Source organism: Cryptomeria japonica, chromosome 8 (assembly GCF_030272615.1).
Source record: "Cryptomeria japonica chromosome 8, Sugi_1.0, whole genome shotgun sequence".
Lineage (NCBI taxonomy): Eukaryota > Viridiplantae > Streptophyta > Pinopsida > Cupressales > Cupressaceae > Cryptomeria > Cryptomeria japonica.
The window spans coordinates 701,588,602-701,604,613 of NC_081412.1; the positions used below are offsets into that span (position 1 = coordinate 701,588,602).

Consider the following 16,012-nt stretch of genomic DNA (forward strand, 5'->3'; position numbering starts at 1 on the left):
TATTGCTCAAATTTTAAAATTCTGCAGAGGCACTTGCTAGCAAGCTTCTATGCCCAATCGTTTGTTTTCACCAATGAACTTCAGAACATTGTGAGCAAGCTGTCAATTCATAAGATGAGATGCAGGTTAAAGAATGCTATTGAGAAGGATTTTAACAAGGAGAATTAAGATATAGGCACTAAATTTGTTCACACAATTTGTTTGCCAAGTGTAACCCTTGTAGCAATGTTGTTAAATGAATTAATCACCTCACTGGTTGAATAACACTGAAATCCAATTTCACTGTTAATCTTTCCATAATGGAGTTATTATGTCTAAAAGAGCTTGAAAGAACTGTTTCCTTGTAAGTATTGTTGAGTTACACACCATTTCAAGGTTGTTAACAACTTACTTGATTGTGTCCACAGTCACTCAAGAGTGCCTCCTTCTAGGGTATGAGATTGTAATTGTTGTGACGTTTTCACACATCGCCCCATTGCAAATGGAGACCCCCTACTTTTTAGGCCTTTCTAGTCTTTTGGTTTTTTGTTGTTGGGTTTTTTCGCAACAGTCTCGTCAGTCTCTCTCTAAGTTTGCGAGTGTTCGAGGGTCATTTGGAGTTAATCTGCTAATCGTTTGAGCAAGTTTGGTGAAGTCTAGGGCCTGTTTTGTCCTTTTTTAGGGTTTCTTCCTTTTGTCGTAGATTTTAGGGGTTTCTGTTAGGGTTTTGGAAAAACTGAAGATACGACTGGAATCAAGACCCTTAAAGGAACCTCTCAGTAAAATTTGAGCCAAAACGGAGCAACTTTCTATTTTTAGAAAGTTCCTATTTTTTAGGGATTGTATCGAGTCTCGGGATGGCCTCATTTTGCCAAAAATCAAACTTACTATTTTTTAGTAATTTCTATTTTTAGTAAGTTTCTATTTATAGTAAGTCATTCCTGTATCATGTCTAGGACTCTAACGTTGAGACTTTAAGGGTTTCTTTTTTTGGAAAGTTTGTTTTGACAAGACCATTTGGGCAAGGTGACAAAGATCAGGTATTTGCAACTATTTATAATTCCGGAAAGTCAGAAAGCAGACAAAGAAAGCCAGAAGATGGTTGAGTGCTGGAAGCCCACTCCTGAAATGGAAAGCTCGGGAAAATTCTCTTAGTCTGGAAAAATCATCCCAAATTCTTACAGGGGCCAAAATCAAGGAGGTATGGAGGATTCACAAATTTCATCGAATCCCTCACCAATGCAAAATTCCTCCCAAGATGAAGGACATGCGCCAAAATCAAGGAGGCATGGAGGATTCACAAATTTCATCGAATCCTCCACCAATGCAAAATTCCGCCCAAGATGAAGGACAGGCACCAAAATCAAGGAGGCATGGAGGATGCACAAATTTCATTGAATCCTCCACCAATGCGAAATTCCGCCCAAGATGAAGGACATGTGCCAAAATCAAGGAGGGATGGAGGATTCACAAATTTCATTGAATCCTCCACCAATGCAAAATTCTGCCCAAGATGAAGGACAGGTGCCAAAATCGAGGAGGGATGGAGGATTCACAAATTTCATTGAATCCTCCACCAATGCAAAATTCTGCCCAAGATGAAGGACAGGTGCCAAAATCAAGGAGGCATGGAGGATTCACAAATTTCATGAAATTCCTCCTCCACAGTGAAATTCCACCCAAGCACTCAGCAGGGCGCCAAAATGGAGGGGTCATGGAGGATTCAACATTTGATTAAATTCCTCCTCCACAATGAAATTCTGCCCAAGGCATGGTGAAGGGACCAAAACAAGGAAGTGATGGAAGATTCCAAACAAAGTGTGAATTCCTCTGCACATGGAAGGGCGCCAAAGTGGATGATGCATGGAAAAATGTTGAAGTTAAGATTTCCTTGCCTTAGGGAGAATTGTGCCCTAAGGATGGTACCAGGGCACCAAAACTTGATGGTCATGGAAAGCTTCAAAATCACAAAATTCCTTACCAGTGCGGAATCATTGCCCAAGTCCAAAGGCAGGTGCCTAAGTCCAGGGATCAAGGATGAATGCTTCAAGATGAGATTTCCTCCATCAAGGTCAAAATTCCATGCCCAGTCAGGAAGTTGAAGAGAAATTTTCTGAGGCATGGAAATAATGAAATTCCTTCACCAAGCTGGATTCCACGTTCAAGTCAAAGAATGAAGAGAAATTGTCTAAGGCGTGAAAATCCAAGGGTCAAGAAGAAGGAAAAGCAGAAATCCCCTCGAGAATTTTTTTGAAATTTCCATTTTTAGACACCAAATCTTATCAGAATCCGAAATTGTTTGCAGATTTAGACTCGTGGGAGAATTCTCTCTCTCTTGGACCCGGGTCCTAAATTTTAAGAAATTTCCTAAAAAATAGGAGATGTGAAAATTGGTCGAAAAGCTCCTTGCAAACATGATGTATTCAAAGAGTACAAAAATCCCTTCCTCAGGGAAGAATTGCGCCCAAGAAGAAGAAATTACAAGAAAGTGAAAAAATTGACTAAGTGATGGAAATTCCTTCCTTCACAACAAAATTCTTGGAAAAGGTGAGAATTTGGCCAAGTGTTGGAAATTCCTTCCTTCACGACAAAATTCTTGGAAAAGGTGGAAATTTGCTTGAGGCATGAAAAATTTCCTTCCTTAGGGGTAAGGAACAAATTTCTTTCCCAAGGAGAATTCCTTCACAACATGAATTCCACGCCGGGATGAATTGAAGGTGGAAAAACAATTTCTAAGGCAAGGAATGAATTAGGGATGACTTGAATAAGAAATTTCCCCTCGAGAATTTTTTTGAAAAATCCATTCTCGGGCATCAAATCACATCCAAATTTCAAAATTTTCATAGATTTGGATTCGTAAGAGAATTCTCTCCCTCCTGGACTTGAAACCCTAATTTGTGGAAAATTCCTAAAAAATAGGAGAGTGAAAATTGATGGAAAACCTTCTTCAAGCAAGGGAAGTTGAGGAGACTTCAAGAAAATTCTTCCTAAATCGAATTTTCCCTCTCCAACAATTCCAGATGTGTAGGAGCGGATATATGATTGCGGGGTCCAATTGCATGGCGAGGATCTATTGAACACATGGCAGTAGAGTGGCACATTCATTACCGGAATATTTGACCAAATGGCGACCCAGTCATTGGATGTTGAATTTATGGTAGATTCCTTTTGCATGTAGCCGCTGCATGTGGAAATGATGGAGCATTTATGGCATCATGGGTGATCTTTGCATGAGGGTACATTCATTCTACTCACTCTTATGTGTATTGCTATCATATTGGTCACCCCTTCTTATTTACCGGTGACCTTGGCAAACCGGTTGACATCAATGACAACTTAATGCCAAATTGCCAACATAAGGGTATACAAAATTAACTGTAAACCCTATGGTAAGGAGCAATAAGGTTGTTTTTATATAAGGGTGCATGTTGGCAGTATTCAACACTTGGATCAAACTAGGTGTGTTTTGTAACTTGAAAATGGGTCCTTTGCACTTGAACATGGTTATGTGTGCATCCTTCACAATCCAATCCTCACCACAAATTTAATGCTATTAGTCAAGTTAGAGACATATTTGTAAGATTTTGATGTACCGATAGATTTCTAGTGGCTGATTGCAAAAAAAAATAAATGTTTTTGGGCGACCAAGCGTCTGGGTTCGCCTTGGACAAACCAGCTTGCCTCGGCACGAACCCAGGCCGAACCCACAGGCGAACCGGACTAGGACCAATACGAGGTCCTCAAACCAACGAGCCCTGCAACTTAGCTAAAATACATGGCTAAGTTCATAACGGACAGAGAATTACAGGATACGCCAACACCCCTTCTTTGATATGCGTAGCGCCGTATGTGGTATAGATCCGGATATGGTACGACACCAATACGGCATGGCTATCATACCTCTTAGACACAATGCACCACTGAGAGGGGGGTGAATCAGTGGTTCTCAAACTTTTTCCTTTAACAACCTGTTGATGTGTTTTTTGTACACGACCAAACACAGAATAAAATACCTAAAGGTACCTTATCCTCTCTTGAACAAAGTCTCCGAATGCTGAAGATATCGCAAAAAGGATCAATCGGAAGGACTTCAAGGTTCTGCTATGTAGGATCTCTACGTGTGGATAAGCTCTTTGTGGTATGATGTGATTTGCTGGAATCACAAGGGGACTTACATTTGACGACCTAAACGTCTGATTTGCTGGAGTCACAAGACTTCACTGGTTTAGATTTGAAAAAAAAAAGAAAAAAGGATGAGGGCGAGGAAAGGATCTAATTCTGATACTAAGAAATGTAGGAGCAATGATTGATTTTTGATGAAATTCTAACTAAGTCTTGTTTTGACATCCCAGGACCATCTCCACAAGGTTAGTGCGATCTTCGGAGGAAAGCTTTATGATGTTCAGATCATCGCTATAGGCATAGACACCATCAAGCTGATGCATATCTGTGAAGAAGCGACAATTGAAGTTGAGCTTAAGCTGAATGATTCCAGTTGACTACACAAGGCAAGTCTGCAATCAACAAACTGCTAGTAGTATGGATATACGAATTTCACCATCAATCAAACACATTTCTTGCACTCATCTAATAACATGAAATCAAATTTGAGAAGTATAGAGACCATGCAAATTGTTGAATCGACCCAGAGATTTCACCATTTCTTCAATGAAGTTTTACAAGTCTTTTACAACATCTTGGCAACAATCTTTGCCTTCTCTTGCTATTCTACTCTAATTGCTATTCTATCAACTGACTATCTACTATTAGCTATTATTGACTAACTATTGACTCCCTATTCACTAACTATTAGCTTTCTATTAGCCTTTACAAATGAAGAGCCGGGGCTTATATAGAGCCCTTAATACAATTCAATGGCTAAGATCAATTTGAGATCAATGGCCAAGATTCTACAATGAAAACCCTAATTAGGGTTTGTTACAACAAACTCAATTCTGACCAATGAAATAATTGTATTAATTGGACACATGTCTTCTTTGGAATATTCGACCAATGGATAGCTGGGGTAGGTACATCGAAGTTTGTGCCACCTTTAATGAGTCAGGTACATTGAATTTGGACATGCTGAGGTGGACCAACCCGACTGGAGGAGTGATGACTAGGATGCCACCTTGTCTAACACTTGGTTGATGCTCAATTTGGTGATGCTTTCCTTCAAATGCTGGACTGGAAGATAGATGGAGAAGGTCGTCCTTGTTGATGCTGGATTGGAGGAGGTTGTCCTTGTTGATGCTGGACTGGAGGAGGTCGTCCTTGTCCTGGCTTGATCTTCTTTGATGAGGGTCCGCCAAGTAATTGATCCTCCAACTCCGGGGCTGCCATTTGATGCCTACACAAAAGATTAAAGTTAGTCTTTGAGCATCATACCTTAAAGCATGAAATTTAAGACCTTTCAAGGGTATAACTTAAGATATTAATTTGAAAAAGACATGATAAATCAGGAATTATACATTTTCAAATTAATTATGAATGGAAATTGGATTTTCAAGACATAGACTTTACAAAATTGCTATGAAATCACAATAAGTCTTGAATAGAAACTTCAAAAATTTGATTCTTCATACCTCCTTCTTTGAAAGCTTAACTATGAACCTTGAAAGAATGGAAGAAAGAAGCTCAAAATTTGCTGGAAAAAGATTGAATTTCTGGCCTTCTTTTGGATGAAATATGCCTCAATTAACCTTTTCACCTTCCACTAGCCTCCAACCACTCAACAATTTCTGGAAATTAGCCTCCAATCTTAGCAAGAAATTCGCTCCAATCTGCTCTTGAAATTCACATGAGAGGAGTAATGAATGAATGATTTGAAAATGCTACAACACTCCTCTCTTATATAGGGCGCTCATCCTAATCAACCATGAGGCCCACCTAGCAAATAAACAAAAATAAAATAAAATCCCTTTTAGAAGGAGACCGACTTGCTTGTAAAAGCAAAGAAATGAATTTTGAGCACTCACCTTGATTTTTTAAGTTTTAAAATTAATTCCAAGGCTTCAAAGGTGGGTTTTTTCATTTGTTTTAAGGCTTGGAAATTAGTTAATTAAATTATAAAGGCCTTAATTCATGTGAACTTGATTTAGCTTCCCAAATGTCTTGAATTTGGCAAATTTAGTGAAAATTGTGGGCTAGCTTAGGAATATTAAGGTTTGATCAAGACTTAATGAAACTTGTTTCCTCCTTAAGCATCAAAATATCCAAAGTGATGGTTTGAACCCCTTGACTTGCTCACTTGATAAAATTGAAATTTTCTCAACCAATATTTGCAAATTTCCATGTCTTTGTATTCTCAATCTTGCAATTTGCCTTAGACTCAATCAAACAAGGTTGAATGATAGATTTTTTTTTTGATATTTTCGCCCTGGACCCTTTGGAAGGGTCAGGAGCGATTTTTCCAATTAGGTCTTGAATATCTCATTTCTATCACTCCAAAATCTCCTGGAAGGCGAGATTATGCTTGTTTTGACCTAATCAAGTCTTGCATTTTTTTATGAGGAAATTAGGTGAAAATGTGAATTTCGCCCTGGGCCCTTTGGAAGGGTCAGGAGTGATTTTTCTTGCTTGAGCTTACTTCTTCATCATTTTGTCTTGAATCCACCCCTCAAGGCTAGGCAAAGGTCTTCTTCTTTCACTCCATCCAAGCTTGGTTCGTTCTTGCAAGGCAAAATAGGGGATTTTGAGATTTTCGCCCTGGACCCTCTGGAAGGGTTAGGAGCGATTTTTAGGTTTTAGGCCTATTTTCCAATCCTTTCATCTTCAAATCACTTCCATGGCATAAAAAATCTTGCCTTACTCCCCTTCAAGTCGTGAAAACCAAAATCTCATCTTGAAATGCAAGGAAAATAGGAGGATTTGGAAATTTCGCCCTGGACCCTCTGGAAGGGTCAGGAGCGAATTTTCCTCTTGGCATCAAAACTTGCATCCTTAGCAATCCAACCCAACTTCAAGGCAATTCAAATGTCATTTTACACCCATGTCTAAGCTTGGCCTTGCTCAAACTTTGGAGGAAAAGATAGGTTTTAGGATTTTCGCCCTGGACCCTTTGAAAGGGTCAAGAGCGATTTTCAAGTTTTGAGCATGTTCCTCCATCCTTTCAACTTCAATTCACCTTCAAGGCTAAAAAACACTTCCCCTTTCACGTTCAACCCAAGTTTTACTTGATTTCGCAAAGGAAAATAGGTGTTTGAAGAATTTTCGCCCTGGACCCTCTGGAAGGGTCAGGAGCGATTTTTCTCATTTGGGCTCAATTCCTTCAATCTTGATAATCATTGGCAATTTGGAGTCATTCCTAAGGCCTTCTTTAATCATGATCCACACTAGATTTGGCATGAAACTAAGGGAAAAGATAGATTTTGCTCAATTTCGCCCTGGACCCTCTGGAAGGGTCAGGAGCGATTTTCCCTTTTTAGACCAAAATCATCATTCTTTCAAACCCAATCTTTATTGCAAGGTAAATTCTCATCTTTCTTCGCCCTAGGAACAAGGTTTTAAGCTCAAGCAAGGTTTAAAATATAGGCTTGCAAGGAATTTCGCTCTGGACCCTTTGGAAGGGTCAGGAGCGAAATTTCCTTCCTTGGCTAAAACACTCATTCCTTAACTCCTTCAAACATCCTTAAAGATTTCAATATGCCCATTTTCTCTTTCAACATACCTTAGACTTTTCAATTTGACCAAATAAGGCAAGAAATGAGTCCTAGGTTGATTTTCGCTCTGGACCCTTTGGAAGGGTCAGGAGCGAAATTTGACATTTTTAGACTCTCTGTCAGGATAATTTTATGGAATATAACATTTAAGTATAAGATAGACTTATACTTTAAGTTATATTCCATATATACTTTCAGGATGTTTGAGAGTGGTTTCAGACCTCCAGGAGTTATATTGCAAAATCTAGTTTTTGGAGGATTCTTCAGTTTTCCAGACTTAGTCAAATTTCAAGATCAGGACATTCCAGACTTAGCCATATTTCAGGATCAGGACTTTCCAGACTTAGCCAAATTTCAGGATCAGGACATTCCAGACTTCATCACTCACCAACTTGACCTAACTCAAGCAGAACCTGCTATCCAGGTGATCCCCCTGGTGACACTCGAAAGCTAAAGGCTAACAAACAAAACCCTAAAAGACCTAGAAAACAAACCCTACAAAGCAAAAAGCAGGGGTCCCCATTTGCAATGGGGCGATGTGTAAATACGTCACAACACAACCCTATGAGGGTATACCGGTTATCAAATCTAACTCAATGCAGGCTTACTGGTTAGTGAGGAGACTAATCAGAAATGCATTCACACAAGAGGGACATCACATAACACTAGCATATACGAGGAAAACTCAAGATGGGAAAAACCTCGGTGAGAAATGCTTCTGGAGTCTACTGCTCCAATCTAGCCTCACAATGAATCTGATTTACAATGTTTAGGGCACCAACCCAAGGAGCACCAACCCCTGATAGTTTAGGGCACCAACCTGTTGTGACCTTTTTCACACAAAGCCCCATTGCAAATGGGGACCCTCTCTTTTCCTTCTTTTTAGGGTTTTTGTTAGTGTCCTATGGTCTTCCGCTTCAGTTTTGCCAAGCCTTGCCCAATTTTGAGCAGTTTAGGTCTTAATGATTGAAAGTTAGTTTTTGCAAATCATGTGATTCCAGAATACAAACACCACCAAAGTGCTTAGAAAGGCCAAAGGACGAAGATCGCAATTGATTTGGACGAATTTAGACAACTTTCTATTTTTAGAAAGTTTGCTTATTTGCTTTTTCCTATTTTTTAGGAAGTTTCATTTTTGGCATTTTTAGCCCAATCCCCGGTATGGCTATTTTTAGAAAGTTTTCCCTATTTTTTAGGGATGCCTGCTTTTTGCTTTTTCGGGATGGGTATCTAGGGTTTGCATTGATCCCACTCACTTGCTTCGACCGAGACTAAAAATCTCCAAGTTTTGACCTAAAAAGCCAGTTCCCTACATTTTAGGGGTCGTATTGCTTCAGATGGTTTGCCTAAGTATGGACTTCAAATTTCAAGTTAATCTGGTTAATTTTGTTTAAAATGTGAAATTTTGAAATTTTCCTAAATTTTTCTAAGTATGGCTAATGGATAAGGTTGAGTGTCATGACAGGTGTGCAGAAAGTCCACCCAAGCAAAGGTCTGCCATGTTGAAGAAATGATCAAGATTCGCTATCTTAGAGGAGCTTCAAAAGACCGCCATGCTTAAGGTGGAAGGGACACCAAAAGTCAGCCCAAGGTGGGAGGGACACTAAAGTCCGCCCAAGGTGGAAGGGACACCAAAGTCCGCCCAAGGGAGAGTTCCTTAAGTCCGCCATGTGGGAGCCTTATGAAAACTCCACCCTCAAAGGGGTCACCTTCAAAGTCCACCATGGATGATAAAGGTAGTTGAAAAGTCCGCCATGTAGAGATGTTCCTAAACTCCGCCTTGGGTAGTGTTGACGTGTATTTTGTACACAATCATACACAGAATAAAATACCCAAAGGCATCTTATCCTCTCTTGAATAAAGTCGCTAACTGCTGAAGATATCGCAAGAAGGATCAGTTAGGATGACTCCAATGTTCTTTTTAGTAGGGTCTCTACGTGTGGATAAGCACCAATGGTCGTTGTGATTGCTGTGTCATCAAGGGGCCTTACGTCGCCGAAGATTTTGCTAAACTAAACAAGCTTTTCAAAAAAATATCAAAAGGATAGGGTTTGCAAGAAGTCTAATCTAGTCTAACCCTAAGAATGACTCAATGTGGACAAGACTTGGTGAGATTCTACCAACTTCAATATTGCCATAAATTAACAACTCAATTGAAATTGATGCGATCTTCTAAGGTAACAAATGATTTTTCAATACATCAAAGATCAAGGACACTACCACGAAGGTACATATCCAAGATACAGCAACGATCGAAGGTTTAAACGATTCAAATATCTCCAGTCGACCACGCAAGGCGTTCCTACAATCAGCAAGAAGCTAGTGGTTTGGAAAGCGAATCCTACCAAAGATCAAGTTCAACACTTTGTCCTTCGAATTAACACACTACTTTGATTGAGAATGATTCAAGAAAAATGAACAACCATGAAGATAACCAAGAGAATTGCAACAAAACACCATAACTTCAATATTTTATTGATCTCAAAGCCATCATGTACAACAATTGTTTGAATTCTTTCTTCAAAACTCAATCTTGCTACAAAAGTAAATTGCTTCTAAACTCTAATCTCTCTAATCAATAATTTCTAACTCTCTGATTTTCTAGTTTTCTCATTATGCAAAATGAAAAGAAATGAGGGTATATATAGCATCCTCAATTACAATGAATGGTCCAGATCAAAAAGAAGATCAATGGTCAAGATTATGACACCTAAACCCTAATTAGGGTTTTATTACAAAAGTTCCCCTTTTATTGCACAACATTAAATGCATAGCCAATTATTAAAATTTGGCACGAAAATCTAGGAGACATAAACCAATGACAATTAAGGTGCCATGTCATCTATAATAACCTCTCATCTAGAATCTTATTCCCTTTCCAATGCTCCTTTTTAGCATATGCAATGAATCTAGACATGATTCCTTCGATTTCAGCAATTGGAATCTCGGGAAGATTCTTCATTCTTTCTTCCAAGTGGATGACCTGATCAAATGCCTCGAGAAGAGTAGCGTCCCATTCAGGTTCAAGTTCCTTAGTTTTCTCAATCAGGAGCATGGTAGCAAACATCTGGTCCTGTTGCTCATCTGTGATAACATTTGCATCTTTGCAAAAGATGACCTTAATTTTATCCTCCAATTCCTGCAAATCCACATCTGTCTCAATCTCAATCCTCCTGCCAAGAATGGTACGTAGGACCTCAAATACTCTGTCCTGGATCGGGTTGATAACCTCCTCAACATGGCTACATCTAGTACTGATGTCCTCGAAGAGAACTTCCTTCATTTGGAGTAAGGTTGACCACTGAAGTAAATTGTGAGGTCCTCCATCCATAATCTTTTCCTGCGCTAAAACCTTCCTCGATGTTTGTCTGATTACTCGCAAGACAGGAATGATAACCTCTTTGGTATGAGCAAAAGCAGCTACTGTTATCATCAAGTTGTGGATAATCTCAAGAACCTGGATAGCCCTATGAATAGTCTTCATCATCCTTGTTGTAAATTCTACGGCAACTGTATGAGATTTGTCCATCCAAGTACTCATACGCTGGACCATACTCCTGAATCTCTCTGCCTCACCAATTGATTGAAGGGGAAGTGCCTGTATGGGTGATCTTGCTGGATCCTGACGTCCTAAAGGCTGATTGAGATGACTGAAATATGTTCTCCATGCACCTCTCTCTCTCTCAAGCTTCCTATTCTTCTCCATTTCTTCCCTAAGCTTGTCTTTCAAGGCCTCAAATGAATCGGTGGCATCATCTAGTGTCTGCTCGGCTGTGGATGGACCTAGCTCAAATGTCTCTATATCATATTCCTCTGCTAGGATCTCACCTTCATACTTGTCCACGGCCGGTGTAGCTATCTGCAATTTTCTGGATCCAATCTCATCTCTAATCATCTTGGACATCTTGGTAGCCTTCCTCTTTTCTGTCACTTCCTGGGAATGTCCGACAAGGCTCTCCAAATCAATTACATTGTCTTCGTCCTCAATCACGATCACCTTAGTTAATCTTTCCTTCAACCAATCTGGGATGGCAGATCTTGTCTCTTTAACCTGTATTTCCTTGAGCAATTCTTCTTCTCTGGGAGGAGATGTTACTTCATTATCTTCCCCATCTTCATGCAACTCATTGTCTTGAAGAGATCCACTTGGTGCCTGTCCTTCTTTATCATTCTGTACCATTGACTCCATAGACTCCTCCACTTCAAGTGTCCTCTTCTCTTGTCGAGAAGATGTGCCGGATGAACGATCTCGGTTGGCCTCTTGCTTCTTCTTGGAAGATTCTCTCTTCTCAGGTCTTTCTTTCCTCTTTGAGCCTCTTGGATGGAGATTGCCTTCACTTGCACTTCGAAGGTTGCCCTCACTAGTATTTCTGGGATTAGGATTGCCCTCGCTTACACTGGCTCCACTTTCGGCTGGTTTCTCCTCCAAGGTGAAAGTCATAGCTATGCCTTGCTCTCTCAACTTCTGATGCTGCACATCAACCCATCTGCGAGTACAAGACAAGACTGGGGCCATCAAAGCATCTAGATCCACAACCTCGGGCTCATTCCAATCTAACCTCACTGTTTTGCTATCTCGATCATAGGATGATTGGAGATGTCTGCCACCGTCCTGAGCTTGGTCGGCCACTCTGTAAATCTTGCATTTCCTAATGAAATCCAAAGGCAATCTAGAATGCATCTTTCTTTTCACTTCAAGATCATCCAATAGATTCATCATAAAATCTTCTATCTGAAATTCATGCTTAAATTTCCTACCGACTGTCTCCTCTATATATCCATGTGGATCAAAGCTTTGTCTCAAAGCAAAGAATGAAAAAGAATACAAAGCTAACTCCTTCTCTGCGTCATCGATGGCTAAAGCATTAGGACATACCTCAACTGAATTGCCTAAGTGTTGTGACCATTTCACACATTGCCCCATTTAAATGGGGACCCCCTCTTTTTGCTCGTTTTTGCTCGCCTTTCGCTTTGCTTTTTAGGGTTTTGGTTTAGTTTGTTAGTTGTCTGGACAAAGGGTCAAGCCTTAGGGTTTCTGTTACTGTGTTTTCAAGCCAGAGTCCAGTCCAATTTTGAATTTGAGAGCTTCCTCCCGAGGGATGCAATTTTGGAAATAAAGTGAATTCGCCAGAGGCTAAGTAAGTTGGTCTAGTTTCAATTGGGATTTTGAGTGCAACTCTGAAAATTTGTCTAAGTGTTGATGATGAGTGTTTGATTTTCGTCCGATTGAGTAATTTTGACCAAATTTTGAAAATTTTGATAATTGATCCCGGGCATTGGAAATGACTTGTTTTTGCCTTGTGAAGTGATTAAACTCCCAAAATCTTGATATTTTGGCCTACAGGAGCAAAATCGCTCCTGTCCCTCAGTGAAGGACTGGAGCTTGTTTCTCAAGATTTTACTGTCTCTGCAGGATCAAGACAAATTTTTGACTGGAAATGATAAAGGGAGGCATGATCTTTCCATTGAATATAATTTGAAGAATTTCACAAGCATGGAAATGTGCCAGGAGCAAAAATCGCTCCTGTCCCTCAGTGGAGGACCGGAGCTCAAAATCAAACATTGCCTTGTCCTTGCAGGATTCGAACAATTTGACGATTTGAGGAGATCAAAGGAGATATATTTCATCATTTTAATATAATTTGAAAGCACAAACATGAGGAAAACTTGATCTAGAAGCTAAATCGCTCCTGTCCCTCAATCAGGGACCAGGGCGAAATTCAGTATGCGCCCAAGACACCAAAGTTCGCTCCTGTCCTTCAGTGAAGGACCAGGGCGATATTCACCATATTGGCCAGTTCTTTCAAAAATCACGCTAAGTCAAGGACGTACAAGGTTGCACAGGGTCAAAGTGTTCTTAAGAAGATGATATGCGAGGAAGTTAAACGTCAAAGGGTGATCAAATTGAGCCAAGAAGCTAAATCGCTCCTGTCCTTCAGGCAAGGACCAGGGCGATTTTCATTAAAACACTCATTTTCCTTCGAAGATCATGTCAAAGCAAGATTATATAAGGTCGAAGATATCATTTGGAAGGCAATGAACAAGAAGCAAAGATTAAAAGATAATGAATTTTGGCTAGAGCATAAAATTCGCTCCTGTCCCTCATCAAGGGACCAGGGCGAAAATCCTTCAAACTTCAAATATGCCTCGTAAAAGCCAAGTAAAGCAAGCGTGGAGTGAAAGACTAACGTTGTTACTTCCTCATGATGAAGATTGGTGATCGAAGAAGCCAAGGTCAAGGAGAAAACATAAGGTTCGCTCCTGTCCCTCACCAAGGGACCAGGGCGATATCAACCTCAAGAGGCACTCATCCACAAAATCAAGTCGATCAAGCTCGAGATTCCTTGCAAAAATGCTAGTTTCAACGTGAAGATTGTAATTTTGAACGTCAAAGGTAAAAGAATCAAGGCTAAAATGCAAGTTCGCTCCTGTCCCTCAGTCAGGGACCAGAGCGATATGGTTTGTATCTTTCCACCTCTCCAAGTTTTGGTGCTAAAACATTTTTGAATTTTATTAAATGCTAAAAATCGATAAATTTAATTAAAGATAGCATTTAAAAATAGCGCAAAGCATTTATTAATTAATTTTTGCCTTTTAAAAAAAATTCGAATTTATTAATTAAAAACGAAGGCATTTAATTAATTAATTATTAATTTAAATAATAATTAATTTTGGAGCGCTTGAATCTCTTGTTTTTACAAAAGTCGGCCTTTAAATTTATTTTAAATTTGTTTTTTAATTACCAAGTCGGCCTAAGGTAATGCATGAGGTGAGCGCCTATAAAGGGAGGTGTTTATTTCGTTTTCAAATCATTATTCAAACATCCTTCACATGCGATTTGGAGAGGTGCGAATTGTGTTCAAAGTGGAGCGGATTTCCATTCCAAGCAAGGAGCGAATTTAGCAAAGGAGGTGGTGCGAGCATCATTAAAAGGGGAGTGCGAACCTTGGTTAGGAGTAAGGCGAACTTGCTATCATCACGTCAAAGACCTCCCCCCGCCAAAGGTGGCGAAGTTGTTAAGGAGGACGTTCATTTGAACATTCGCTTGAGGAAGATCACGTGGAAAAGCTTCAAATTTTGATTTTGCCTAGGCAAATTTCCTTGTTTTGCTTTTTAGAGTTAGCTCTCAAGTGAGGTATGGCGAAGTCTTCTCTTGTTTTGAATTTTTGATCGTCATAGCTTGAAAATTTTGAATTTTGAAATTTTGAATCTCAGTGGCTCAATCGTTTTTTAGGAAATGATAACTCAAGGACTTATCATGAAGTTTCCTAAAATTAATATCTAATCTATGTTATACATTGCAAAATCTAGTTTCTTATTATGAAATGTTGTGTAGGTATGGCGACCCCGAAGGCGGGAGCATCCACCAGTCGTCTAGCTCTCATGAAGGAAGATCAAAAGACCGAAGAAGTGGAGACCAAGATCGTGTCTAAGTGGAGCAACATTGGAGATACCAACTTGGGTAACTTCAGTACGAAGAAGTTTCGAGAGGTCCCTTACATTGGCAAGCCATCACCTGTCGCCAGGAGGAAAATTGAAAGTGGCATCATTAAGGCGGCCGGCTTCCCTCCAGCAGTACAGTGCCATGAGTTGATGATCGAGTGTGCTCGTCATTATGATCCTCAGTCCAGAACGATCGTGTCCAAGGAAGGAAACACTTTGGCGTATCTTTCAGAGGAAGCTATAAGTGAGGCTTTCCATCTTCTAGAGCACAGAGATATGGTCTACAAGAGCATAGAAGGAGCCAGGTCCATGTACGAAGATGATCCAGATGCTTGCTTAAACATCATCACCAAGAACTGGTTACTCAAGAGTCGTCCTCGCCTGAGCAAGATCCCGAACACACCACATAGGATCGATTTCCAGGAGGAGTACAGAGATTTGATTACAATGCTCAACCGAGTCACAGGAGCTCCTCAAGCCTTCTACTTTGAGAAGTGGATGTTCTACGTTATCCAGGTGATAGTTCAGGGAAAAGGAACAATTCATTGGGCTAGGATGATTAGCCATTACTTGGACGTACAGTTAAGGAGACTCAAGGCTACCAAATCCTTCCACATGAGTTCATACATCATATATGCCTTGATTAGAAGCTTTGAGTACGCAGGACTACCTCATAGAGGAGTGATTGGAAGAGGACCCGGCGAGGTCAGAGTTTGTGATTCCTATGTTCACTTGCATCATCCACCAGGAAGTAACTACAAGTTAGTTAATGATACCTTCACGATGAACATCATGAGGACGTTGCAAGGCGGGATTCACAACAGATTATCTCAGGATGCACAGGAACTAGTAAAGAGGTACGGTGCTTGGTTTATCCAATTTCCGAAGTTTACTTATATCAGAGTTCATGGATGTCCTTCACCTCCATA

At 40.0% G+C, this 16,012-nt stretch overlaps 1 protein-coding gene across 6 annotated transcripts in view; it reads left to right on the top strand.

Annotated features, from left to right (window-relative positions):
- LOC131064725 (ribonuclease MRP protein subunit POP4) overlaps window positions 1-16,012 on the top strand; it is a 138,168-nt gene that overhangs the window by 90,209 nt on the left and 31,947 nt on the right. The window lies entirely within an intron of this gene.